Source organism: Rissa tridactyla, chromosome 3 (genome assembly GCF_028500815.1).
Source record: "Rissa tridactyla isolate bRisTri1 chromosome 3, bRisTri1.patW.cur.20221130, whole genome shotgun sequence".
Lineage (NCBI taxonomy): Eukaryota > Metazoa > Chordata > Aves > Charadriiformes > Laridae > Rissa > Rissa tridactyla.
The window spans coordinates 1,004,528-1,031,045 of NC_071468.1; the positions used below are offsets into that span (position 1 = coordinate 1,004,528).

Consider the following 26,518-nt stretch of genomic DNA (forward strand, 5'->3'; position numbering starts at 1 on the left):
TTTCCTCTCAAAACACCAAGTATGTTCAGAAGAACAACTATTTAACGAAAAAAGTGTTCAACCAAGCACTACTTGAGGGGATACTTATACATTTACCTAAACTTTCAGGCTTTTTTCATATATAAAGGGAGTATTTGTGCTCTTTTCCGAGCTATTTAATAACATTGGAGTAAAACTTTATTTTACACTCCTACTTCCTTAGTCCTTTGGGACAGACTCTCACTAGCACAAATGCACGTTGTTCCACTGAAGGAGGGATTGGCATGTTAATCAGCAAAGCAGAGGGTCTGAATCACCATGTCCTAGAAATCATGCACTATTTCTTTCCAGTGGATAAAGGTAAGCAAAAAGGTTAAAGAGACTGACAAGTGCCTGTCAGTACGTTCATGTGGTTGCAATGGAGACCTTTCAGGGTGACTATTTCCATGGAAAAAAAAACCCTGCAGAAAACCAATGTATGATTTTCATGCGACTTCGAGGCCTTAGGGGTAATACAGGTTGTGCACAGGCTTTGTGGACTCTGAATGGGGATGCGCATCACACAGTTTCATTAGTGACAGGCCAAAAGCATGAAGTAGTAATTCACACAGCAGTAATTCCAGACAAGTGCCCAAATACCATTCACCGCAACTGAGACTATTAAACATCTGGGCACATACTGTACATTGCTACAGATTATGGACCAGATTCACGTGGGACTGAACCACCAGTTCCTATTGATTTTACTAAGTGAGATAGCCAGGTAACTGAAGAGCCGTGCCCTTGTGTGTCTGGACTCTCACTCTGCCAGCAGAGCCTTTATGAAGCTGAAGTTATTGGATATCAGGTTATCAAGCAGCATGATGAAATCTGGTGAAGAACTGAAACTATCAACAAGGGTTTAATGTTCAACAACTACAGCCAAGTTCAACTTCCTGGATCTTATATCATGCTTAGTGCCGCCAAACTGAATAAGAATGATGTGATGTTTAGTAACTTGTGATGCGACAGCTGTTCACAAAGTGACTCACATTATCTTCTTCTTGAGTAGAAAGGGCATCCTCCTAAGAATCTAGTGTTCATTTACTGGAGGCAGTTAAAAAAAAAATTCATCACCCCTCTCCTCTCATTCGCTCTCCTTTCCCAGCCTTTCCCCACAGCACTGCTATGCCACCCATTCCAGAGAACACACCAAGACGCATCTGTAGCTCCTCAGCCCCCTGTCCAGGCACAGAGTGAGACAGAAGCTGTAACTCGATGTCCTGAGGGGTGGGTACCTCCTCCGTATCACAGCTCAAAAGTAACAGCAACCAAAACAACAATATGTCCCGTCACATGGCGCAGGTCAGGCAAGAAAGCAACAGCTCCCCTCAAAACCTCATTCACACTCATTTGAGTTCACTCCTTCCCCCGAGAACTGCACCAAGGCCAAGCTACACACCAAAAGCATGACGTATTGCATAAGGAACTTGCCATAAGTAGGCTATGGCTCCTTTCTGGAATCTGCTGAGGTTACGGGCACACAATCAAATGCAATCAAGGCACAGCAGCTAAGCAAGTGAGCACCTGTCAGCTGGGCCTCTAAACCTACCTCTGGAAGCGCCTTTATGTTCCACCCAGAAGCGCGTTATGGAAAGGGCCACGCAGTGAAAGATGCCGCCTTCACCCCTGGTTTCTTTGGCTGTTCACCACCCCTCTGCTGCAAGTCGCCCCCTTCGCATTTCAGCTGGCAAATCCAAATCCGTGCATGCTTTCATTTGCTTAACTGAAAAAAAAGAGGAAACAGAAAATGAGATGGCTTAGTTAAAACAGATCTCTAAACTAAGTTGGCTGCACTAGCACTGAAGTGCAGGAGGACTGATTGAATGCTTTTTCCTCCTCAGACAGCTGGTTAAGCTGGTTCAGGTGACAACCTCTAGGACATCGGTAGTAAGAAATAGTTGGAAGGAAATTAAGCTGCTTTTGCAGCACTTCTCTGGAATAGCTCCAGCCCACCCTGGCTGCAAAGGAAAACACGCTACCTTAAATCCCAGTGGAAGGGGTCTCAATTTCAGTCAGTATTCTCAATAAATATGAAAAAGAACATGCAAGGCAAAACCAGACAGGTTCCTTAAACAAAGACTATGATTAATTTTAAACGATGTTGTCCAATCATATTGATCATTATAGCCACTTATATTTACTATAAATCTACTAGAGTTTTCCTGTTTTGTTTCTTTACTTCAATACAAAAACAAGAACTCTCTCCCACAGTCAGCTAGATATTTCCTGAAATAACACATGAGTGGTGGCTATTTTACCCAGCAGGTTCCTTTATCACCACGGAGCAGGAAAGTTGACGGGCTTTGTGTCTGAAATGTAATTAGCTTGTGGGAGCACGGTCATAATGAAAGTAAAATTTACGTTATTGCAGGCATGTGATTGTTTGCTCTTTCAAACAGGAGTAAAAAGTGAATGCCAAGGCATATATTTGGGGGCCTCATTCAATCAATATCCTCAGACTTCCTACGCATCTGTGGAGAGGCAGGGAGGCAACTGGAGGTTTAGATCAGGTTTCTGTGTGAAAGCTTTTAAGACCTCAAAAGAAGAAATGAATGATGAAAAATGAGTTACACCATTGGGCCTGAGCCCCATTTCAGTCCCATTCAGGATTCACCCAGATTAACGGAGCAGAACCTCTCCCTTAGAAGCAGACGTAGAGGTTTACAAACCCCTTCAAAGCACAAAAAGTAGCTACCCTTCTTCATTAAAAAACAAAAGGTTTAATTTTCTAAACTAAATTCTCTCAGCAAATCCGTTTGTAGAGCAAGCCTCAAACACACTGAAACGCAACACACTTTAACCCTCTTTCTATTCATTTCTGAAAGGCTGAAACACAAGAAAACAGTGGTTAGGACTCAATTAGGCCATGATCTCCTGTAGGTCCAGGAAAAATAAAAAAGAGCAGCTTGTTCCAATAGTTTGCTCTGTAAACACTTACAGCCCCATGTGACAGACGCAACACTTATCAATCCGTCTTGGGGCATGATATATATTGACAACAGTCATGTCCTGCCTCTCAGATCCCTGGGATCTTTCTTTTGTAGATGCTTTTGAACTTGCTGGCCCCTACAAAATTCCCAGGAAACAAATGGCCTTTTCTCAAACCATGTTTTGTAATGAGGTTCACCTATGGCTAGCGTCTTTCCAGGAAAAGGAGGGGAAGTAGGAAATTCTCCTTCATTCATATAACCTCTTAGCAGGAATGAGATATTATACCACAACAACAGCAGTTTTAGGAACTGCATGGAGATGTACAGAATCATATGGTGGGAAGGGACCAAGAGACATAAAGGTCGTTTTCCCTTTGAAAGCAGATGACATCCTTTTGACCAGATGAATGTTTTACTGGTTTTGGCAGTTGCCAATTACGCCAATGCACCTCTCCCCACCTCCTTGCCACGTACAGGGATTATGACCACATGGGCTATACATCTGCTGCAGCCATTAACTATGAGAAGATTCTGGCTGTGTTTTGAAGTTCATCAGTGACCTTTGCATAACTCTTTTGAAGCTATTTTTTCAGGCTGTCTGCAGACTCGGGCAGTCACTTTTGCTATCATTCGCATGCCGCTCAGGGACGAAGAGCCTGTTGTTTGAAAAGTTTTCTTTGTGCTTACAGGGATGGTGAGTATGTATCGATACACAGATGGGTGAGATATACTGGATTCTGAAGACGTGCGTGAGCTGCAAGCCAGCATAGATCCAAAAAGACATGAATTTCCAGACAACAGACTAGATAATCCAAAAGACATGCTGGTGGTAATAACACAGCAAAAGGTGTTTTACTGCTAAACACTGAAATCAGTGAATGTTCTGCTGAAAAGTGCGGTGAATTAGCATCAAGCTGTAATCTAATGTAGCAAACTGCGATCGCTCAGTTAACGTCACAGGACCATCCCTTATTTCTGACAGAACAACGTCTGTTTCGCAGCTGAAATGTTGCTCTCCTGATCCGCAAGCACTGCTTAAGCCTCTGGATACAACTCATGTTGAATGTACAGTAAACATATGGATAACCGGTGACCAAAAGATACTCCAGTAAGTATAGAATCAAATGCAGTGGTCAACATATTGGAGTGTGATACTTTTTGTTGTCACCCTATCCAATTAATTTAGAACTGTTTCTTAATGAGTGGACTTACAAACTGGTATTATTATATCCTTTGAAGTAAAAGTAGGTCTCAATCTGCCTATTTTAGTTTTATTTTTTCCTTTCCCTTAAATCAGCAAATCCGCTACATAGCCTCTTGCTGATTTTAAGAGGCATATGGTTCTTAATCCAGCGGTGTATGAATTATGGCAGTAAATGGCTTTGAAAGTGCCTCGAAAGCAAAAATATGGAAATTTCCCCCCCAAGAGACTAGGATGAGCAGTCATTATTTTTGCGATTGCAGAGAACACTGCCCAAGTGTTCCAAGACTGCGTGTGTATAATTGTTTGTCTCTTTCTCGCTTTGAAGTATTTTTTTTTAAACTGTAAAACCTCAGACACACTCAAGGACAGCTTCCACAGTTTGGTCAAGAACACTAGCATATCTACATATTCACTAAGTCATAAATCTTCTATACTTTGGCTACGCATATATGACACATGACCCTTATTTCTCCCTTGTGGTTGCACTCTGAGAGACAATAGAGGTCCACTAAAGCACACAGCTTCCCTCTTAGGTAATATTTCATATGTATCTCTTTACGACTACCAACACATCAAGGTAACTGAGCTGCGGTCTGGGAGGGGAGTTTAACCATAATTGTCTTAAATTGTCTAATTTGGATAAAATGAGCAAGAAAATTCCCTTAGCTATTTGTTAGTATAATAATGTCATCTATACGTTTCTTGCCGTGTGGTATTCTGTTTTGTAAAGGCGAATGAACTATACTCTGAATCCTTTGGATATTTGGTTCGATCTGTCTGTCAGACGTTAATTAGTTTCATAGCGATCTCTCACCGCTGTCTTGCGGAAAGACAGCAAGACTGAAAAATAAGCCAGGATGACAAAAGGAGAGCTTGACTTGCTTCTGACCAAAGAAATCTGTCATTAAGAAAAGGTTCAGAACTCAGATCTGAAGCTCCTTTGCCTGCCTTGTGGGAGTACAGATGACTGGATTAAAACATTAACACGTTATTATACACAAAATTGTCTTTTCAAAGAACGGTCTATTTGCTCATTTATTTCTATGTACATAAACAACTGTGGAGAGGGAGATTTTCAGAGCAGAGCCCTGGAACTCAACCATGCGACTCTCACTAATGACAGTGGCTGTTAGGCAGCCAAAACACCAAACGAGGTTTCCAAATTAACCTTAAAATAACATTATGGAGGCCTCAGTAGCAGCTCTGCAGTTAAATCCATATTAAAATTTGCACTTGGAGCATCGCTAATGTCCCAGGATTTCCTACTCAAATTACTCTGCATCATCTCCCTATTTTACATACTGAGGTCTAATTCTCTGCTTCGTAACAGCATTTTTTAACACTTGTACAAAGCATATTTGCAGCACCAGCAGAAAAGTGCTACGACAGAGCAGAGAGTCAGGTCCTAACTCTCCAGGAGACAAAGGAATTTGTTCACGTGTATTTAAATATATTAACTTTAACTCAAAAAGAAATTTTAACCTGCCCCATTAAAAAATCAGAGCTCAGACTCCCATCTCGTATTGGCTAATAGCGGTGAAGAATCATGTGCCCTAAGTCACATATACACATTTTTGTATATATTTTGAAGATGGGCCTTTTGATATATTTTTTTGACATAAATTAATCTCTCTTTCATCATTACTTTTCTCCACCTTCAGCAGACAGGATCAACACTTAGTTCAAGACAGCGCATTCCCTTTGCAGCAGCACCAAGCCTTCTCCTCGTTGCCCTCTCTGAGTTTCACCACTGAAGCGGAAAGTAGCTCCCCACTTTGTGCCTCTGAAGGCAAAGATCACTTCAAGTATGGTAAAATGTGGGATTTTTCCAAATCTATACCATCTTCCTAACACTTTCCTCCTATAGTAAACCCTCCTCCATAAAGCTCTACCCTAACTCTCTCCTGCTCACCACCACAAACCTCTGTCCCCAATGGCTTGTGTCTGTCCACACGTGTGACCCACCAAAACCACCTGTATCCCTTTCTCTTGGGCACCAGCCTGAACTTGCCTCCCATGGTCATCACTGCCTTAGCTGCCCTGGCACTCCACACCTCTGGCGAGTTCAACTTCCTCCTATGCCACGTGCTGCTACGCCGTTTCTTCAATCGCGTGGGGATCCCTTCCTTCTATACCTTATCCCTCATAGGCTCCTGAACCTCGAAGATAAAGCAATTTTATTTAGATTGCTAAATACAGACATTGGAGTTTTAAAATGCCCGTTTTTACATGAAAAACAGATATCAGGCTTACATTACAACAATAGTTTACAGAAGTAGGTATGACAATTAACTCCTGGTTTATTTAAAAAATAGAAAAAAGGGGGTGGAAGGAGTGGGACTAAACTAATCAAGTCTTCTCCAAGGCATTTCATCCCCAGCGTGTTTTAGAGAACAAGCAGCAGGACTGGGGCTTTCTCAATGAACTGCAGACGAAAAGGGAAACGACCTGTCAGTACACAGCCTGAAATACGTCCCTCCAAAGAGGGACTCGGCCGGGAACAGGTCTATCACCTTGTTCCCTCTCCAAAGAGAGAAACAGGAGAAAAATTGGTTTGTTCAAAATGTGGGAGCGGAGACAAGATCATTGATTCTTTCCCTTTGCTTAGAACAACTCAAGAATGGGTTGTGTAGAGAGGTAAGGGGTTTGGAGCCAGGGCTGGCAGCTGCCGAAGGGAAGGGGCACTGGAGAGCAGTGCCGTTTGGCTGGACGGACCTCACCTGCTGTCCGCCCACACGCTGATGCCCAGAGGAGCACTGCTCAATAGCCCGTCAGCCTTAGGAAACAACTGATGAATTCACAGTTTTTTATACAGTTAAATTCTAAACCTTTTTAAATATAGCACATTACTGGTGCCTAGCCACTGAGAAGACAGAAATGAAGGTGATACCAAACTGAATTTTCCATCTACTATCTTGTTTCAGCATCTGCTGCTAAAACCACAGTAGGCAAACGTACCAGCAAACTCCTAGATAAACCAGTACATGATCTGCAAGGTAGACACAGCTAATAGAGGGTGCTTATTGCAGGCGTCCAGAGGGAAATACACTGTCCTGGCAGAGACACAAACCTTCATGCTAAAATAGCCAAACTTGAAACATCATAGTGAAGAGCCGTGGGCATCTGTGCTGTCAGATCCAGGGCAGAAAAAGCTCTCTCCCTGACCAGACGAAATGTTGGACAAAAGTGGACAAAAGCAGCAAGATTCTTCAAGGTGAACGGTTTAGTTAGAAGACCTTCCTCATGTCTCACCAAAGAGATCTGATAAATATCTACAGGAGTTTTGAAGTGCTCATTAAAAGCTGCTTGCTATCCTACAAATTCCTTGTATAAGCATCCCTCATTCTCCAACATAATCCTCCAATGAATCCCCTAAGCCTTTCATTTTAACCTTAACTGCAGAACGATGGTAAAATCATTAAAAGTGAGACTTCACTAAAATACGAAGAACACACCAGATTCCCTACGCACTTTTCATAGTATCTTGTTCAAGTTCCAGCAATTCCAGTACTAGTTCCTCTGACCTCTGGTAGATACCAATGAGAGATTTTAAGGCAGTTTGCAGTAATGCAGCCACACCAACAACTTCGAGTGACTCGTGCGATTTACACACAACCACATGCACAAACGCTTCTGCTTATCACAAAACAGAGATGAATCAACTGGGGAAGAGCTTCCTTGTTGGTAGGAGGAGGCCAGCCCTTCCTTTGGAATAATCCAGACACTGCCACCCTGAACCCTATCTGAATCAGATTGGGGGGTGGGGGGGCGGGTAGGAACACTGGGTGTTTTTAAGAACTCCTAGTTTCGTTCTAGCTAAATATGCCATGTAAAAAAAATCCCTTTACTTGATTTATTTCCAGTGCCTCTTCCTCGAATGAAATTTAAATCTCATGTGTTTGGAAAAAAAAATCACAGACAACTGCAGTACGGCTACAATTTTTTAAAGGGAATGGTTAAAGAGAGGCTCTTAGATCCATATATTTCTGCTGAGCCTAGCACTCACACCAGAGAACCTCCTGGGCCAAAAGACAGACCACGTTTCAGAGGGTCACCTTCTGGCACTGCCAACCCATCAGGTACAGCAGGAACACCAGAACTGTAGGAAAGGCAAGTTACGTTAGTCTTTCCAAATCTCCAGCAGATTGTTTCATGGTCTGGGGAAAGATACATTCAATCTCATCCAAACCAGTTCACACCTTTTCTTGATAAGTACTTGTATCAAAATGTTTCAGTTGTCAGAATATTCACCTCTGAGCCTGAGCATGTAAGTACAAGTCCACACATTAGTTTATCCATCAATATACTGTCTGTATTTTTGTCTATGCATTCCTCAAGTGCCCATCACCCTGATGCATAGGTGCCAGTTGAAATTCTCACCCCATGTTAGTTTGACAGCGCTGTCATCACGGGAGACAGAGCTGTACTGTGCTTCAACTAAAATACGAAACACGGCTACTTCTGTCCATCTCTGTAGCTACTCAGGTGGAAGCTGGTGGCTCTGCTTCAAGAAAAGTAGGAGGTACAATCCTGTGTTCAGGTCACTCTTCCCTTCTGCAACAAGACAGGTCATAAATGCCAAGCCTGGACAAAAATCTTCCTCATCGCAGATTGGCAGATGGCTCACGTGGCGAGCTCGCTGTCAAGGTCTAAGGGAGACTGTTAAGCATGAAAGAAACAACATATATAAACAAAATCTATTCCGTTCTTTCTCCTACACAAATCCTAAGCAAGGAGCACACCTTCTTTACAGAAAGGTCTATCCTTGTGTTCAGACTGCACCTAGAAGAGATATAAAATAGCAGCTCTGATAGTACCAGCACCATTTTAATGGCCGAATGCAGAATTGAAAAACAGGCTTTGCTTCCAGGTGCAGACAGATGTCTGATGTGAAGATATTGGCTGTCTCTTACCAAAAGTGACAGGCATTTTTGGTAAGGCTTTTCTCAACAGATGGCAAAACTTGGGTCCTACTGATTGCAGCAGGATCTGAGGGTGTTCACCGCGTAGCAGGATCAGGCCCAAAGCATGGGTCTGAACTCCAGGTTTCATCCCCATTGTTAAGAAAAGGTGTTGGTGTGAAAAGGATGTTCAGACACTAAGCATCAGATTCACAAAAAAAGACCAACAAACCTCCACGGTATATTGTCATGTTTTCTTTTGTATACTGTATCAATGACTGTGTGGTACGCTCACTGAAAAACCAGCCCTTGGTAATTGTCAGGGAACTTCATTCCGAGTGCAGGCTCTACTGGAAATTAATTGCTTCAGTGCAATCTGAACCACATCATAAATGTCATGTAGAAGTTGCAGGGAGTGAGGAGGCAATGACAGCTCTATCCGCACTGTTTCATTTAAAGGTGGGTAAAACACACTGCGACAGAAGTGCTCTTCATCAATAATTTAGTCCGCAGTGTAAAGCCAAGCCTTGCCAAAGATGCCAGGGGAGCAGCTACCTCCCTGGTTTTAATGACACCAGCAGGGAGGGGTTGAGGGGCCAGCTCAAATCAACATTCACTGCACATCTGGGCATGTCGGCAGATGAAGATATCTAGGACTGAGCTGACAGGACAAAGGGTTGAAAAAAGAAGTGTAACCTAGAAAACCTTTACTTTGAATTCTTTGTATAAATTCAAGGGGGATGACAGTTCCTAAGGTCATCTTACATAATAAAACTACAGTGATCTACATAGAGAATTTTAACTCTTTCCAACACATAATCAAAGAAACCGCAAGTTAAGTTTATATTATTCACTTTATGAATGTAAAATGCAGAATCCTTAATTCTCTGAAAAGAACTATTTTAATGAGCAGAATGTTAACATTTATATGCCTGACTTCATCGTAATAACCCTAATTATAGTACCACGGAAGCCCCACTGTACTGGAGGGTCACTGGAGTTCCTATTATAACCCTTATCTTAGGGGAGTTTAATATCTTAGCCATTTCGCAGTATATCAGCTGAAACTTGCCATGCAGGTTAACACTGCTTTACTCCTCCTTAAAATTATTGTTTTATAGCAGTTTAGTTTGGGTCTTAAACAGCTTCTGCTTGCCAAAAATAAGAGTTTTTACTGCTTTTATGACACTCTCTACACAAAAGCCCATCTACTCGCTCTGAAGAGAATATGAGGTTCAGGTGCAAGGAGACTGATACATCATCATACCAAACTACCGTATTCTCACCCTAGGAGGTTACAAAGCCTTGTAGTTACAACGCGGTTGGAGCTATCCCGGTTTGCGGTATCGCTGCGATTCTGGCAGAGCTTTTAGGCAGCAGTCTTACATTCTAGGTTATACATTGGACACCTATGTTTCAGCTAAGTGGGTGATGGCTCATGTCATCTTTACATGGTGGGATGTAACACCAAAGCGGTGGAAAACAAATGGGGCCTCGATCGTTGTGATGCATTAGTTACAGGTTATAAAATGTCAAAGTGTTCAGCTGCCATCTAAATCTGTATAACTAATTCCTTTTGTCCAGACAAGTGCAGCATCAAAAAACCAACTGCTTCCACCTCCAATGCAGCCAGAGAACTTTTTCCATCAAGTTTTGCCTCTGCAATAGTAATAATCTCCGCCTCTGGCAAGTTAAAACTAAATTACTTAACATCACAGTACCTAGAGCTATAGCTGAAGGCTATTGAAATGATATAATTGTTTTTTCCTTGTCCAATAAAACTATGTAATTAATTTGCTTCTTATTTTCTGCTCACAGACCGTTTTTGATGAAATGTTATGTGCTTTCCATGATCTTCAAAAGCCCTAAGTAATCTAGATGACATCGGAGCTGTGCTCACAGCGAAGCTTCGTCAATGATAACTTCATTGAGGACTACTGCAGGTTTTACTCCCAATGGGGGTCATGTGGGAAGGCAACAAACAAGGAGTCGGGGGAATGCAGTAGGTGGCATCTCTCCTAATTGCATCTGACATTCCGCTTTCATTTTCCCAGCCATCAGAAGGTGCAAAGTGAGTAATCCAGTTCTTAATAATAATGTTAAAATGCTGATGGCACCAGAAGAGCCCTCTGAAAGTACTGCAGAAGAGGTATAACATTTACATTCTGGAAAAGGTAAGCAGGACAGGCAGACGGATCATCACTGACTCAGCTGATGATTTCCAACAGGGGCCCTGAACACAAATAGGTCATAATAATTATAGTTATTGTCTGTGAGCAGGAAAAAAACCCATAATCCTCCCTACATCTATTCTCAGAAAGGAAGATGCTTGTGCTTATACCACCCTGCAGTGGCCTCCTCTGGAGGCCTGGCTTTCCATTCGGGAAGATACAGCGATGCTAGATGCAACAGAAAATGCATCCCAAGATAAAATTCTTCTAGACCACTGATATCTGTTTCTCTCCACATAGCATCGCAGGCACTGACCCACTGCATGCTGCAAAACCAGATCCCATATTGTCACAGCGTGCCCTGTACCAAGCATCACCAAGAGGAACCCATCCTTCCACACTCTTGTTACTTGCTCCCCAACACCAGGAGAAGAGAACAAATGGCGCTACGTGGCCAGTGGTTCTTCTCAGTGTTACTGTTTATGCGGATGGATAGTTCGGCTAGCTCTCTTAAAGCTTCCAAATTACATTGTTCACTGTAAATGTGAGACTTACTGGAAAGGTCATTCAAAAGCCTATTCCAGTGTTGTTTCTTTGCTCAGTACCTCACTTTTGGGAAGAAGCCTGAATTTTAAAGCAATAGAAAACTGAAGCTGCACTTCTTTCCCTGCTGAATTGCAGAAAACCAGGAGCCCTAATTATAATAAGCTCAGATAATAATAGAAGCCTGCACTACTAACGTAGACGCAGAGAGATTAAAATAAGGGTGTGCATGTGCGCTAGAAAAGGATAAGCATAAAGCCATGTGTGGCAGACTTTTCTTCTGAAGTGCCAGGCTAAGCTGAGCAATTTAACAAACACAGGGAACAGAACAACATCATTTAAAAAAAAAAAGGCAAAAGAGTGATCCATGCCATAAATATAGCTCTTAGGTGTGTTTTTAAGGACCAACTCTCTTCCACCGTGCCCCACCACAGACATTTACACCTCGTGCAAAGCAAGGCTGGGAAACAGGGATGTAAGGGCAGTCGAGTCATCTAGGCAGGAGTAAGCAACTTCTCAATAGGCAAAGCAGCAGAGGTTCAGGACCTCTTAACTGCAGCAGTCAAGTGCATTAACTTGTTTAATTTTAAGCGGCTATTGCCAGACTCCCAGCTGGTGCAGCCTGGCACAGCTCCATGCATTTCAGTAGAGCTACTACGACTGACACTAGCTGGGGATCTGGCCCAGTTTCTCAATTTGTCAGAAAGACAGCAATTCTTAGGGCACACTCCTGTCCTATGCAAATTGCCGTTAACAGCACGGGCTCCAAAGGTCACAGAGTTGTGACAACTCGCACCAGACACGCTTCTGCATCTTCACCCTCCTGGTTATGTCCACTGCAGGATTCCTCCAGGAGTAACGTCATTATGTACCAAAGCGTCGAATGAGACGCCTTCTCCTGGGGCAACAAAACAATTAGGCTGAGTTAGAAATTCTAACTTTAGAAAAAGAAAATTTCTCCAATGCTCTGTGCACAGAAAAGAACTGCAAAAGCAGAACAAAAAATCTAGAGGACAAGACACCAGAAAGGGCTGGAGAGCTGGGAATACCTACAGTTTTCACACACGAGGCACTACAGCTCTGTTCCTGTCTCCTCCATCTGTGAAATGGGTCTAGGGAACACCCACCTCCCAGAAGTGCTGCAAGCACCAAGCAGCACTCCGAATGCACCATCTTTTTATTAATGCCATTTTGAAGGGTCAAAGAATAGTAAATATCTAACAAAACAGACCATCCCAGTAAAAGTGACACTGCAAGCAGTTAAAGCACAGAAAACAGACATTTTATACGGCATGAAAATCAGCAATTTTATGAAGAAATTACTGTGAAATAGTAGAAATACGTAATAGCGGCACTTCTAACAAAAAAGAAAGGGAAAAAAAAAATCAAAGTCTGAATCCTTTCCCCCCAGCCAAATGCCCATCATGCAGCCCAATAGGCCTAATCTGCCATAAAGCCAAATACTTCCCAGAGGAGGCGATCATTAGTTTGAACATTAATTTCCCTTCCCCTTTTCTTGTGTATCCATTAAGTGGAATAACAAGAAATGTTCATGGCCATAAGGTGTGTTTGATGGCAAGGAGTAAAAGAAAATGTGCAATTAAAAGATGTAAATGATAAACTGCATGACTTCTCAGCTGGCTTGACCAATATGTGGGACTTCTGGGACACGCGTGTTTTGTTCTCCCATGTCGAGGTCAGTGAACTGCAGAGACCCAAGGATGGAAAAAGTTGGAGGTGAAGAGAGAATATTAATGCTCCATCTCTTTTGTGTTCACTTAGATTTGCAAAACATGTTTCTTGAATGAGTTTGAAGCCCAACATATAAAAAGCTGACTATTTATATATTTGATTCTTTAAAAGCAATTAGGAATACAAAGCAGATGGTACAGCATTGTAGATTTCCCTTTTCATATTGCTTAAACACTAGAGATCAATAAGTCTAATATAAACAGATGATTTCCATAGCAGGGTTTATAATTAGCTGGCACTGAATGTGTCCAAACTCTAAAATAATTAGCAGAAGCATGTGGCACACCATTAAAACCTTGTGGCTTGTCTGCATTTACATTTATAATTATTAAAGTTAATTATGATGCTTGTGGTGTGGTTCCAAGCTCCTTTACAACTTAGATTGAATATTTTTTCAGTCCTACTTTTTCTTTCAGCTCACCAAATGCCAGCACTTTCAAGAAACTTCATTTCATCAAAAAGAAAAAATGGGGGTTATTATTATAGGAATGACCTGAATATTTTCTTAACTAACAGTTTTATTTTTCTAAAGGGCCAAGACACAGGAATCGAGTAACTTATCATTTTGGAAAAAAGAAAAACAAAAAAAAATCCCAAATAGAGGTAATAATTTTAAAGTTGTCTAAGAAACCCATTATACTTAAGCCTGATGTACTGTTTTAACTAAAATTCAAACAATGATAAACCATTTTGTTAAGCAGAACATCTCAATGACATTCAAAACCTTACACCAAAGTAAACCTTACTTTTACCTGCTCTGATACCGGACGAATCACAGTGAAAAAGGCAGCAGGACTGGGTACAAACATCATATATTGGGGAAGGACTTTTGAAGGTCTGATTTGGGTTTGCAAGTCTCTTCCCACAACCTGAGCTATGGAAAGCCGCAGTCAATCTATCCGGTTACTTAGGAAGGTTATTTTCATAAACATTCATCATTAAGACATTCTGTGACACATCCAGAACCCCAAACAAGTTGCACTGTTTGCATAATGTCTTTTTTCAATTACTTATTTCTCTGAAATTTTCTTTTCTTTAACGTAAACAAAGCTAAATTCAATGCTGCCCTCCAAATGTCATTGAGTCAAGTAGGATGGATGCCCTATAGAACAGTGACCCTCTGGAAGATGATGCTTCTGGAGTACAGACCCCATGATTCAGGAACACCGTCTTTTTACCCAGACGCAAGAGGCACTCTACTGGGTAGGCAAGTAAAGATAAATTTAATTTACCAGTCTGTCTTCTGATGCAAATCATGCCATGCTGTAAGGTTACGGGAGCATAGCTTCTGAGCACAGCTTCGAAGAGAATAGCGACTCTTCTATCACGCATCAATATGAAATTCCCCATCGCAGTCTTTATTCTTCTGTTCTGCCAAATGTTTGACATAGTTCAGCTGCCCAGCCGAGTGATTATATCGTAGGCTTTCCTGCTGTAACGTGCGGTATAAAATGTTCATTCTTGACGTGGTTCAACTCTAAAGTTGCCGGGTGAGAACCTAAATTTTTCCAGGCAGTTTTCCCCTGGAAACTCTGTGGTGAAAGGCATACCTTCTCTACTCTCTTCAAGTTCAACCACCATTGAAGAAGTCACACAGATAAGCAGAAAATGCCACAAGCACCAAATAGCAGCAGTGGGAATCATTCTGACACACCATTCCCAGCGAGAGCAAAACCTAATCTTTTGCATACACGTTACATGATTTCCATCAGGTGCTGGAGTTTACTTGACAGAGCAGGGTACCGAGAGCAGGGTAAGACCCTATACGCTGGTAGTGTAAGTTTAAGGTGTGGGCTTTCTCAACGAAAGACAATAAAATATTTCACAGAAGTCAGAGAGGATTAAGGTTAGCTTTTACAGAAACGGAGCCTTCCACCTCCCAGGTGCTAAGTATTTCACACGCGCAAGTACTCCATTTCTGAAACCACGAGGAACACCTGATTTCTACTACAGAGCAGCCCCCCCCCCCCCCACTTTTGAATGCATTTCTGTTCATTGTATAACATGTCCATCATGAACTTCTTGGCCCTCATTCTTGTTTCCTCTGGCTCAGGGCAGACCTGGAGATGTCTGGAATGTGACAAGGCAGTATTAGCCTGCCAACTATATTCTGTTAGCAAATTTATTTTCTTCTCCTAGACTGATGATAAAAATGTCATGGTGTGATGCTTTAGCAGGCCCAAGAGCTGCCCACCTACAGCTGCAGGGCTTGAAGAGAGCTCGGAGCCAAGAACGCCATAAGGAGAGCAGACAGCAACTCCACCAACTTTGCTCCTTCTGCATTGCTTATTCTCCTGCTAAATGATGCAATGTGACCCCCTCAGGGATTCCAAGTCTGATCATGTTTTTCTCACTATTTTTTCTTTCCTACTTCCTCCTTCTCCTTGACTAAAGCAGCCCAAACTGCTGAATTTTTCATGAAAGAGATAATATCATTGTACATAAGATAATGGCATTCAAATACATCCATCTGCTTGTTAGCTCTGACTACATCGATTGTGTTTCTTCTGAAAGAATATTTACCAAAAAGGAGGGGGGCGGGGGGAAGGTTCTCTTTTGGGTTCTCTTTTGTGGTATAAAATATGCACATTTTCATAACTTAAATACAGAATCCCTTTTACATACTTTAGATAAGAGAATAAAATGAACTGAGAAATTAAGAAAAGCACCCTTGAGGTCTTGCCAGGACAAAAGTATTTCCTCCTTCCAGTATTTCATTAAAAATCTAGACAGGTTTTACACTAAAATGCTGTTGATTTTTTTTTTCTTTCAGTAAACAGTATCTTGTTTCAGAGGTGAAATACGGCATGCCAATGATTGGACTTTTTACTAGCCTAAAAGTTTTTCAAACGTGGTCTAGAGAATTACTCCTAAGGCACCCAGTCTATCTTACTTTCCCATAAAAACTGCCCAACCTAAAGTAATTCAATTTATCATTTTATTCCTTTTTGGCTATTCCAACAACGCAGAGTAAAACCATAAAATACGTGATATCCAATTACTGAAAATCTGATGAAAAATTACTCTCAAAAGTAGGGCAAGTGAATATATTTATTGAATTTCAGATGCTCTAGATAAAAAGGATAGCAAGATAAAAACTGCCTATCCATTTTACACACACCAAACTGCTTTCGCTTCATTTCCTTATACGTTGTGTACAATAATCCCTGGTTTTGAAGTTTCATTTTGGCAAACAATATATTCTAATTGGCTTGTTTACATTTATTACAGACACGTCCTAAAATGTGAGATGTGCTTTGTGCTCTTCCTTTGACCTGTTTAGCGCAGTAACTACTCCAGGGCGCCTGCCATCTTAGGTTGTTATTTGAATAACTCTTGTTTAAAGAACAGCTACAGACCAAATGCTGTGTTCCTCACATCGTCTTGAGCACATTTCAGTGCTTAGCGCTGAAACGGCAAACACAGCAATTAAATGGAAATGACAGCAGTTGATCTGATTATTTCCTTCCCTCCAATCTCCTTTTTATTATAAGCTTGCATATTAAAGAAGCAGGAGGGAAGAACACCCCTGAACATTTGTCCCTTTGTTTGCTGGGGAGGAGGCCTGTGTCAAGCGTGCTTCTTGCGTTGATCCCTGAAATGGGGGAAACGAGAAGAAATCCTGATCTGCAGGGAACTTCCATGCCGCAAAGCCTCCAGCCCGCTCCCCCGTGCACTTCGCTTCAGGATCCCAGGAGCGGCGGGCTGCAGCTCTCCGTTCCCTATGAACCAGCGCCTTCTGCAAGGTGTGGGGAGAAAAATGTGTTTTCCCGGAGCCAGGTGTAATCACTGGCAGCACTTCCAGATAGGAAGCCGAGCTCGTGCCTTCTCCTTCCGGCTGCTGCGGAGCTTGTTTCGCACCACACTTCGCACCACCACCCAACTCTCTCTCAACCAGTTTCCACTCCATTAGCAGAGCTGTGCCCACCTGAAACCTAGGGCGTACGTAATCCCACAGGCTGGCCAGGGAGCAGCATCACCAGTAACTAGTGCTGGCTCTAACATTACTCTCCGCGATGGTTTCCCAAAGCAGAACTTCATCATCTGTTGGACATGGATGCCTAAATTGTTCCTCAGCTATGATTTGGTTTCTTTCAAAATTGAATTTAGTACAACCGCATATAATGATACTGTGATTTAATCACAGATGTTCAACAAGGGCAAAATTATTCACAAGTTTTCAGTTGTGAATCCTTTTTCAGCTCCATTGACCAACACGTCTCACTTTACACTGCAGTACTCTATATTAATAGCTGATGGTGAGTTTCCCAAATGATGGCATCTGTGTAGCAACCAGGGAGTGATTTTTTCTGGACAACCGCCTCTCGTTTTCTCTGACTTCTGATCTGCTGTCTGTTGTAAGTTTACTATGCAACGTATACTGTGGGAGCTTTAAGTCCTAAATACAGAGGACGTGTCCAGTCCAGTAAAATAATGCTTCTATAATGATTGCTTCAATAGCGTTTGTGCAATCTCTTTGCAAAATCCTGTTATTTGTGATTCTTATCCTACAACTTGATATGCATAATAGCTTGAAGGTGCTGGTGATGGAATTTTTCCAGCTCTTTGATGTGCCAGCAATGACTTGTCCATGTTTCACAGCCATAGATTAATGTGGAAATTACTACAGCAAAATAAACACTAATTCTGGTATTCTGTGGGATACCATGCAGGTGTCAATTTATGATGCAATCTCACATGCAAAACATATATTTTTAATTCAGCATATGACTTCTTAGACATCTGATAGTCTCTTAAAAAGTAAATTGAATCCATTACCCACACAAATATGTTGATTCTGAGGCTATACCTTGCACACGCTTTTCCAGCTATGGGCTAGTGCATAACCTTGCTTTTCTTCCGACTGACGATAAATCTGTAGGCTTTAGCTGCCACAGCAAATTTGTTGGTCATGAACTAGAGGTCTTCTATAGTGTGTGCAACGAAAGCACAACCACCTGCGCAAAGAAGTTCACATATAACCTTCTCCTTCAGTGTTGTGGAGGCCTTCAATCTGCTCAGGTTAAAGAGCTTGCCAGATGTTCAAAATTTAATAAATATTCCTGGCATCATGTCTCTAGTGGCATCATCAATCATTACTACAAAGAACAGTCCAAAGAACAGTCTGTGCCAAAATATACCTTTGCTTGACTCCTTTTGCTGTTACAAATGGATCCAACGGAGTGCCAGCCACAGCCTCTATCCAGCACACCATTGTGCAGATGACGGATAATTTCACAAACTTTTCTGGACATCCAGGAGTTCGGAAATATTGCCAACAGTTTTCACAGAGCTAGAAGTCTAATAGCGTCAAAAGCATTGGTAAGGTCAATGAAGACTTGTTACGTGAGTGTGTTTTTCCTTGGGTATACTTTCTATTGAAAAGCTGAGGAGAAAACAGCTAATATTACATCCTGGCACCCTCTTAGATGATGTGCATCACCTTAATATCCGTAACACTCTGATCGTATTCAGTTAGCATTTTGTCCTTTTCCTGAAATTAGAATTGCTACAGAAACATCTTCATTTGTATACCAGGCTACTGGAAGATTAAGGTGTATTTGAAATTCATAGCCTAAGGGCGCATAATTTAGGCATGTGAATATGATGATAGGCATCTATTCCCAGAAGAATTCGAGTTCCTAAATTCTTACAAATTCTTCCAAAAATTCCAGTTTTAACTATTATTTCTCTGTGATCCTCCCTTAGTTAGTTTAAAGTCAAATTTACTGTTATAAAAGGGCTGGCATCAACTATAAGGATGCGAGAACAGCTGAATGAGGCCTTGCTGACAGACACTTTGGGTTTTTTTCAGAGAATTTAGGATTCTTGGTTTTCCAGAGTTCATGGAGTGACTATTAACATGGCCTTATGGTAGTTTATCTCTTAATTCCCTTTACTTTTTCCTCCTCACTTTGATAATTTCCCTCCTATTGAGATCATTATATGGACTATTTTTAGCTTCTTAAGAACTCTTGCCCCGACTTTCGATGCAAGTACATAACTGAAACACAATCAACAAGAATTACGTTTAACAAATATAAAAAGAGAAAGGAAATTGCCTTCTACCGCTCCATCGCAAAGAATGTCCAATAGAAGTATCAGTTTAGTGGAAGTAGAGGTGAAAAGAGCACTGTAACCAGCTCAGAATCTGACATGTCTCTTCCTCTGTTACCTATTCTCAGCTTCAGTCAAGAATTGTTTAAATAGGAGCAAAAAAATCCCCTGAATTACTTATGTACTGGACTGCTTTTGCCTAACATTGCTCTGCATTAACAAGTATCCACTAAAGTTAAAAAGCTGACTTTTGTGTTACCCTTTCAGCTACCCTGCAAGAACAGAAGCGCCGCGCCTCACCTAGAGGTAACAGTTTCCCAAAAGCAAAGAGGTATATGGAGGTCCTCATCCTGCTGCCAAATTAAAGCCTTAAAAGTCTTAAAATTTCACAGTTGGGAAGTATTGGGCCATTCTGCCCCTTTTCAAGGCCTTTGGTTGGGCATTAGCCTCCTCTCCATCACAAGGAGTCCCATGAGAAAAGTTCTCGTGTGTGTCTAGGGCTCCACAAAGAGGACAGAACAAGTACATTTAATTGGGGGTGCTGAACAATTGCTTGTAGAGCTGAGCCCTTACCAACATCAAAACAATATTCAAATCTCTTCGTTATTTAGATGCATTCAAAGTCCATAAAGGCAAGCTGTGTAATAAAGAAACAGACAAATGCTTTTTTGCAATGGAGGGAGGATAGGCACCGGTGTGAAGATAGTTCTCTCCTAACGGGTTGAGGGCTTTTCCCTTCTTGGTTATGTCACATAATTATGTTAAATAATTCTAATTTGTTCATGCACCCATTCATTCAGTACAAAGTAGAATTCATATTTGGTCATTACTGATTGTAGCGACAATTGGTGTACAGAGAAAAAGACTTTCCAAAAGCTCTGTTATCCTAACTGGTACTGGTGTGCTCTACGCACAGCTGCAGGATGTTCTGCTGACAGGATGTGGCTTTCTTGGATGCCAGCCAGCTTGCCAACATCTTCTTTGAGTAGGAGACAACTTGCTGATCAAGGGTTAAATAGCGTTTGGAAGATTTTGGTGTGGGCAGCAGGGCTCCAGAGACAGAGGAAGGTTACGTACCTTTGTATGTGCAGGGCCAAGAGAGGCATGGAACATAGCATGCAGACAGAAAGGCTCATCTTTCTCACTGCTTTAGTCAGTATGAAAAAAAGGGTTGTCAACCCCTCGGCAACCCTTAGCTTGTATTATACGCCATGGGATACAAATATTTGGCAAGTCCTTGCATTCTCGCAAATGCAGGCCCCTGCTTGCAGCCGCCACTCACGCAGACGAGGGAGCCCACCCCTAGCATCTGCGTGTGCTTGGAGCCACAGACGTTAGAGACAGAAGGATCCACGGACTGTCCGGTGTAACCTCTCCTACATTTTAAGTCAGTGATTTTTCACAAGAAAATCTTGTATCAAACTGGGCAGTTTTGGGCTTAGCTAGAGCATCGCTTTCAGAAAGGCATCCAGTACTGATTTAGAGACTCAGAGGGGTGAAGAATGCTTCCCATCTCTTGGGTAATCTATTCCAGCATTATTTGCAGTGCTAAACTAAAGACCAGTCTGGCCCACATAATGCTGCAGATTTCAAGAGGGCACGTTTTAGCCAATTGTAACTTGAGTTGATACGTCTTGCCATATTTGCCCAGCAGAATCTCGGGTGGCCGCACAAGATAGATACGGGGTTTCTGTACACTAACCTGATCTTTGAAAGTCCACAGGTCCGTATATCATGTTGACTCAGAAATAGAGACCCTCTAAACTGATACTTCTGTTGGATATTCTTTGAAATGAAACTATATAATGCAATTACCTTTTTCTTTTTGTATTTCTCAAACATCATTATTGCTAAGCATTGAGTTTGTTATAGGCTTACACCAAAAGCAGGGGCAAGATTTCTTAGGAAGTTAAAAATTACATACTTTAAGAAAATGTAAATGAGAGCTTTGGGATCCTTTGGCACATAACCCGGAGGGAGCTGAATTAGCCCTGTAAGTGGGACAGACCCATTGCTTAAGACGCACAGACTCGTTAGAACACAGCACTGAAAGCATGAAACAATCTTACCTTTACATGGGAATGGACAGGAGCCAAAATTACAAAACTTGCCCATCTAACATTAGAAACTTATATCCATTTTTACATAAGTGACCTAATTCTAGGAGGTGTTACAAGGTAGGTGACTGAAAACACAGCCTGTTGAAAATCAAGCATGAATTCATTGCACTAGTTCTACCCTTACGTTCTCTTTACTCTCCACAATCGCTGTTCAAACACAGAAGCATTTACCCTAAAACTTACTCCACGGGACAAACTACAGCAGCAAATCCTGAATTTCTTGCCTGGTGGGCAAAAATAAATGCTACACTTGCCATATGGCTGTCAGAGAGGAAAGAATTCGAGGAGGAGAAGGGAGAGAAAATAGGAAGGACATGGGGGAATACGAGCATGACTTCCTTTAAAAGCTAAGTCCATAGGAGCTAACCACCGCTTTATGGAAAGCTGGTACTTTGCCTCATAAGAGAACTTTGGTGAACTAGACTGTATAGAATTATAGAGGTTATTATGTTTGTAGCCTCCTTGCTGTGCATTCTTCCACAGAAGTGATCACACCTGCTGTGCATGGCCAAATAACATGAATTAAAAACGCTGCACAGCAACGAAGTTTGGTTTCAGATGAAAATACCTCAGAACTGGTTGGCTATTAACGCCTTGGAATTTCCAGTGGTCCCAATCTCAGCATCTCTCCAGCTGTTGATAATATAATGCAACCAGAAATAAATATTTTTTAACTCCAAAGTACACGTGAAACCAAGTTAGAACCACCGGCCTCCAAAGGCTAAGAATGAAACAGTCCAGGTCCAGCGTGTGGAGAATTAAAGGGCCCAGGGTCATAATTTCTCCACACGAGCCTCCAAACTACAGCGCGTATGCCCATCTGCCTGATGTGTAAAGTACGTGCCACAAGCCCACGTTTGCCATGACAGCCATGAAATCCCAAGCCGTTTTGCAGGAGCCGTTATCCTTAGGGATAATAAAATTCTGTAAGACAACAAAACATAGGAGGTACCAATGCCAGGTCAGAAAAGAACTGTTTTACGGGTAGCTGTATATTAGTTTTAGGACAGGGCCACTGGCAGCTAGCACCCTAAATTACGTCTGGGAGACACGTGAAGCGAGACAAGTGGAACGGACAATAAATGCCAACTGCCGCAGGCAAGGTTTATGGGGCCAACAGAGGTTTAACATTTGGGCAAATGTCTTAGACGCGCTAATTCTCTACTTCTCCCTCTGACTGAAATGACCAATTAGCTGTCACCAACCCAGCTCAAATTTAAAATATCAGATATGGAATCGTTATAGAGCCATGTTCGTGATCAATTCTGCAGGTAAACATGTTCACAAAAATGCCAAGTAACACTGAATAACAAGTAAATACAAGGAAATTGCAAACCGCTCACAGACATTCTGTCAAGTAAATTAATTGCTCAGTTCTACTTTATTAGGAGACCTTTATGGTTGTGGGCAAGCCTGCCTTGCTAAAATCCTTTGATCACTCTTAATACTGGAAGTCCTCTTTTGTGAGGCTAACTTAATACTGTTGTATGCATGTGGCCTAATCTGAGTAGGTGCTAAGTGCTTTGCCAGCAGAGCTGTTGCAGACCGTGGAGGGGAGATCATTCTATTTATTCAATTTTATTCCATTCAATAGGCTGGACTTCTTTGTTTACATGATAAATTTCTTAGCTGTCATTTTTTTCCTCTCAGTTTTATGTGTTATACTATGTTCTGTCATTTTGTTTTTCTGTTTCTCTTTATCAAAAAATTGAAGTCGTTTCAAAAAAGCTGATCTTAAATCTTTTCTGCTTCAAAATTAGCTGTTGCCTAAGCAATCACACATGCAGGTCAAAGTTTAAAGGCTGATCCTACAGCCAGTGAATTCAATACCAAAAGTCCATTTGAGACCAAAGAGAAAGAAACGCAGATCCAAGACTGTAACTTCCCTTTTCGAATTTATCCACTGCAACAGAAATTGTAAACGAATTAGTATATAGATTAAAAAAAAAAAAAAAAAAAAGAAAAAGGTAAGGCTTGGTCTTGCCACAAGACACCATCCAATCCCAGCAGACGCAGAAAGGCAGTCAAAGTCTTCAAGTGAAATCCTGGACCAGGTAAAGTCAAGGCAAGGTAAAACCAAGACCCGGTAAATAAAGGCAAGATTTCACCAAGTGACCTCTCTCTTACTGATTTCAATCTCTATCGCTTCAACATGAATTGGAAAGACACTTTGGGCAAAAAACAGAAGGAGCAAAACAGGGAAGGAAAGTAAACGTTTCCTTCATCGAGAATGCTAGCGAAAGCTTGTAATCAGGAAAATTTGAGGGTCAGTCCTGCAGCTTTGCTTTAATTGTGCTCCTCTTCAGATAAGAATCTCTTACGGGTGTAAATTGCCTTGCACTCCCTGCATGTATAATGTCAATTGAGTTGGGGGAAGGGCTTGCAGTCTTAATGGAGGAAGAAAACACGAAGAAGTTAATTTTTATCCACACCATAAAGTTCCTCTGTGCCTTCCATGGATTAGGATATACAAGCAGAGAGTGAAGTAGCAATTAAAAAATGAGTGTGAATATTTTATCCAGAACCAAGATAACTCATATATCCGAAACAGGGAGGTTTCACCTTTGTTCAGATAAAATCTGAAATATTCTTTGTTACGCTCAGAAATACGATCAAATGAACCACAAGTGCCATGTGTGGGTGGTGAAGAGGGGCAGTCTCTAAGGGGGTTGTTGAGTTCATACAAATGATGCAAGCACTTTAAGTGCTTTTTCTCAGGAGTCACAGTGACATTCCTCGCTTTTTTTAATTTTATCTTACCAGATTTGCTATTTTCCCTTCCTTATACTAGCCCTAATCAATGCTGCAGGTCAGGTTGAAAGAATGGACAGCCCTAGAGCCACACACATTTAAACCACTTTGATGCAAATATTGATCCAAAGAGCATAGACATGTGGAGGTGCTTCTTTTTTTAATGGACAAGCTTCCCCCCTCCCTCCCCTTCCAGGTTTGCGCTTCATGAGATAAAAGAGAACTGTCTGCCCAAGAGCAGGAAGGAATACGTGAATTAACAGATCCAAAGATAGACCAGCCTCAATGATGAATTCTGCTAAATCCAGAAAGCAAGATGCCGTCTACATGAAGCTCAAGTGCATTTCATGGCCTTGCTTTCTCAAACATTTCCATTTCTTCATTCACACCTTCTAGTAAGGGTACTTTGGCACACAACATATACAGTGGTGGGAGAGGAGGAGTGCTTCATGTCAGCACGAACGGTGCTGCTGACACAGTGTCCACCACCGCCCAACGCTTAATTCCCATGTACACAAGACTATCAAAGCATTTTATTAGAAAGCCACTGTCCACAGCTTATATTTAGAAACAGAGAGCGAGTCCAAGCTGCAATCCAAAGATGAGATCAAGGGAAGGAAAGAATTCTAAGGACCGCTTTGAAATTCAACACTAAAAAGATCTGACATTCTTCTATCTGTAGGCATTTTTAGGCTGGACTGAAAATAAAAAGAAAACCTGTTTGTACAGAGAAAGCTTGCCTGGCCCTGTGCCAAGACAGGAAGTCTATCAAAGCTGGGCAGTGTTTGAAAGCAACAGAATACTAGAACCAAAAAAAGAAAAGGGGGGTATGGGGGCGAGAGAAACCAGAATGAAAAGACTTCTACATTGCCTTTTCTGCTGGTTTTCAGATGGTTGTGCATGGTTGCTGAGAGCGATACCACTCCCTGGTTATCCAGCCCGAGCCACGAGCTCTCTGTGTGCGTGGCCCCACTTCGGGCGACTGTTGGACAGCCCCGGCAGCACCGCTGGCGAGCAGGACGTGGGCACCACGTCTGTATTTACAGCCAACAGTAGGATGAATCAATCCATTTCTAAGCAAAACTACCAGATCACCATGGATAAATCAGGTTGGGTGTTCACCAGCCTACGTAAAGTCATCTCCCTGAGGGTTTATCAGGGACATTAGGCCTGAAGATAGCTCCAAGGGGTCAGAGGAGGATCTGTCTTGTGGTGGAGAGCCATTCACTAGACACGTTCACAACACACACAGGCACACAATTACAGCAACACAGGGAATGTTGTCTTCCAGCCTTTGACCTTGGAAGAACATTAATACTTAACAGACATCATCTGCTTTTTTTAACTTCTTTAATTTCTTTTTTTTTCCTTTTTTTTTTTCCTTGGAATTTCTGGCTGTAATATATTCACGTACAAATGGTGCTGTCATCTTGAGCTACAAGTCAGAAAGTTATTACTTTTAATATGCCACTACCTTAGGCCTCTACTGTTATGTAAAAGAAAAATAACCTTGTGTGACAGTTTAACATTGATCGATGTGCCTGCCAAATGCAAAGAGATAAATAAGCAGGTGATGAATAAACAGCACTTCAAGTAAAGACATTACGCTGCATGCATAAAACGACGCCAGGCACCTAGGAGCTGTGGGTGGCCGAAGGTTAGCCATTTCATGCCCACTCAGTAAAGCAGACTTAATCGCTTCCAATATTTTCTGTTAAAAAGCACGCTTAATGAGCCAATTTCACAAGCCCAGAGAAACTGATTATTATCTCCGAGTTCCAACTGAGTTGGTTGTTTTCCAAGAGCCAGTTTTTCCTTGACGGGATAAAAACCTTTTAGAAAAAAAAAAAAAAAAAAAGGAAAAAAAAGGAGGAGAAAGCAAGCAAAGAGAGGAAGGAAGAGGCGAGCGGGGAGGGCGCGGGTGGCACTAGATGGCAGCCTTGCTCTGCCGGCGGGGGCTCCGGCAGGCTCAGCCCTCCCGGCCACCACAAAGCAGGGCCAGTTGCCCCAGCCGGGCTTTGGGAAGGTGACCGGCCACCTCGGGCCTCCCGTAAAAGCCAGTGGATGA

At 41.9% G+C, this 26,518-nt stretch overlaps 1 long non-coding RNA gene across 1 annotated transcript in view; it reads right to left on the bottom strand.

Moving 5' to 3' along the window:
* Window positions 1-1,576: 1,576 nt before the first annotated feature.
* LOC128906637 (uncharacterized) overlaps window positions 1,577-26,518 on the bottom strand; it is a 36,900-nt gene continuing 11,958 nt past the window's right edge. Inside the window, exon 3 of the long non-coding RNA XR_008465260.1 lies at window positions 1,577-1,744. This is a non-coding gene — a long non-coding RNA (uncharacterized LOC128906637). The remainder of the gene's footprint in view (window positions 1,745-26,518) is intronic.